The sequence below is a fragment of the Hakea prostrata genome, chromosome 4, assembly GCF_041222555.1.
Source record: "Hakea prostrata isolate BN-2017 chromosome 4, UWA_Hpros_2, whole genome shotgun sequence".
Taxonomy (NCBI): Eukaryota; Viridiplantae; Streptophyta; class Magnoliopsida; order Proteales; family Proteaceae; genus Hakea; species Hakea prostrata.
The window spans coordinates 2,582,231-2,584,639 of record NC_142603.1 but is presented as its reverse complement, the minus strand read 5'-3'; the positions used below and the strand labels follow the sequence as shown (position 1 = coordinate 2,584,639).

The window sequence follows — 2,409 nt, the reverse complement described above, 5'->3', positions numbered from 1 at the left end:
TACCCACTCTTACTTTTCCATTAACTTTTAGATTGAAATGACTATTTTGTCCATGAGTAAAGTGAAATATAAGGGTTTTTATTTTTTAATAGTTTTACAAAACCTTAATTTTTCAAATTTACAGAAAGAAAATAGGAAAATCCCAGTTTGGCTACAATCCCTACGTTTCATTCACAGACGGCTCGGTTCGGCCATGGGCACGTGTCCTCCGGCTTATTCTAAGCAAATCTGTGTAAAGTTAGTCCTTTATATAGCTTTCTCAGTGTGAGGCGTCACAGTTGGTTAATTTTCACTCGGAAGAGAGAGAGGGGGTTTGCACTGTTGTGTTACTGTCCAGTTTTTTGTTCTTCTCTCCGTTTCATTTCATCTTCGAGAGTGGAGACCCTGCGAAGGAAAGTGCGAAACCATCTGTGAAGTGAAAGTTGTATCTCTAGAGTGGTTTTGAGGTAAATACGGTGGTTTATTGCTCTTCATGGCAGTTATCTGGTTTCATTCTTTCAGAAATGTGTTTTGCTTTAGTTCATTGTCGGTGTTTACTTCGTTTTAACTTATTTTGTTCTTGATCTGCTATTGCTAGCTTGTAGATAATTGTTTTTTTTAGTTTCCCGAGTCATTTTAGTTTTGATATCTACTATCGTAATTTCGTCACCCCGTTTTGTTTTATTTTTCTAGTTCAGGGGTATATTTTTGGTTCTGTTTTCAGTATTGTTGAGTTTTGTTCTTTTGGTATTGTTTGTTAGGGTTTCTGATTCATCTTGATATTTTTTGTGGATCATCAGATTTGATTTAGGCGGGGCGATTCGTGGTCTTTTATTTATTTTTGTAAGTTCCTCTTCTCTCTTCTGAATTTAGGATTTCGGATTTGATTGTGTGGCTTTCGGAACTCGCATGTGTTGTGTTTCTTTTTATTTGGTGAATTGATATGAGATTGAGTTCAGGCTTAGAGTTCTGAGAGTTGAAGTTATTTGCATTTTGATCCTGGTAATGGTCTATTTAGATTGCAGTATTATTTTGAGAATTTTTGTACATTTTGAGTTTTTGTGGCTGTTCTTTGACCTTGTGAAGTTGAGACGATCTCTGTTTTCCTTTCTCTGAGGTTAGTATATCTAACTTCTAATGTTATAGGGTGTCTCTTCTGTTAATCCTGCTGTAGGTAGCCGCCATTTCTTGCTTGAATATGGGCTGAAATGTTCTAGCCTCTTATATCAGATTTTCACTCTGCTATAGAACAACAGACCTTCCAATCACGATAGAATCACTCAAAGCTACAGATTTAAGAGGCTTTGAACTTGGAAAGAACAAAATTTTCTTCTTTCCATCTATTGAAATTTAATGTGGTCCATTTTCCATCTATTCAAATTTCTGCTGGTTTGCTTCCTGATTTCTCCACAGAATCTGCAACTAACTGTTTCATTGGTATGATTGGTTTGAGCAGGGCTGTAAAATTGGTGGCTATAAGTGATAAGGCCAGGGATCTTCCATCTTACTGATTGAGTTTTGGTTGGTATGTCTCTGTTCTTTAAGCCAATTGCTCAAGTATGAGAGTTTTTCTTCCTCATCCCAGTAATTAATTGCTCTGTGAAATTTATTTGACCAAAATCTAGGTGGATTTTGATTGTTGATCAGAATAGGTACTACTAAGGTTTTGTTTGATGTTTTGGTTTGGGTGCGGCAGGGTGATGTGGTTTGTTGTGTGTTGTGTGTTAGAAAGGATAGAAGCTTAGAACTGCAATTCATATCACCCACCTACCTTCAGTGGAGAATTAGGTCTGCCTTTGTCGTAGTTACTTTTCTGAACATGTCAACCACCTTCCGCTGATTATTCTGGGTGATGGGATAAATCGTAATTGAACCCAAGAAAGAAAGACTTAACTTCTCATGAATCTGCTTTCTGCTTTTTTGCTTGTGACAAGATGCATCTCTGCCAGCAGGTAGCTGTTTTACAAGGATGTATTAGCAAGACTTTGACATTGCTATGTAATGATAGAGTTTTACTTGAATTTTGTAATTAAGTCTTGTTCATTACAAACCATTTTCCTATCCAGACTAAGGAATAAACCAAAACAGTAGAACCCTATTACAACTGTGAAACCGAACTAGAGCAGGAAACTAGGAGAAGAATGAGATGAGATGATAAGTAGTGAGGATATGCTTTAAGTACTCAACATGAGGGACTCCATCTATTGTGTTTACAACATGAAAAGTAGTGAGGATAAGCTTTTACTACTCAATACCAGCAGAAACTATAGCTAATAAACTTTTAACTGCAGCAGAGGGAAGTAACCATCTAGATTTTTTCTTAAAAACCAAATGCAGTTATACTAGAAAGTAACAGAGCTGACTAGTTTTAAATGGCAACCTGTCATTTCTTTTCAACAGTAATCAAAGTGAAGCTCGAATAAATATTGA

General features: G+C 36.3%; 1 long non-coding RNA gene across 1 annotated transcript; it reads left to right on the top strand.

Annotated features, from left to right (window-relative positions):
* The first annotated feature begins 279 nt into the window (after positions 1 to 279).
* LOC149017056 (uncharacterized) lies at positions 280 to 2,403 on the top strand. Its single transcript, XR_016173160.1, has 3 exons — positions 280 to 446; positions 780 to 822; positions 1,436 to 2,403. It is a non-coding gene; the product is annotated as an uncharacterized LOC149017056 (long non-coding RNA).
* The last annotated feature ends 6 nt before the right edge of the window (positions 2,404 to 2,409 follow it).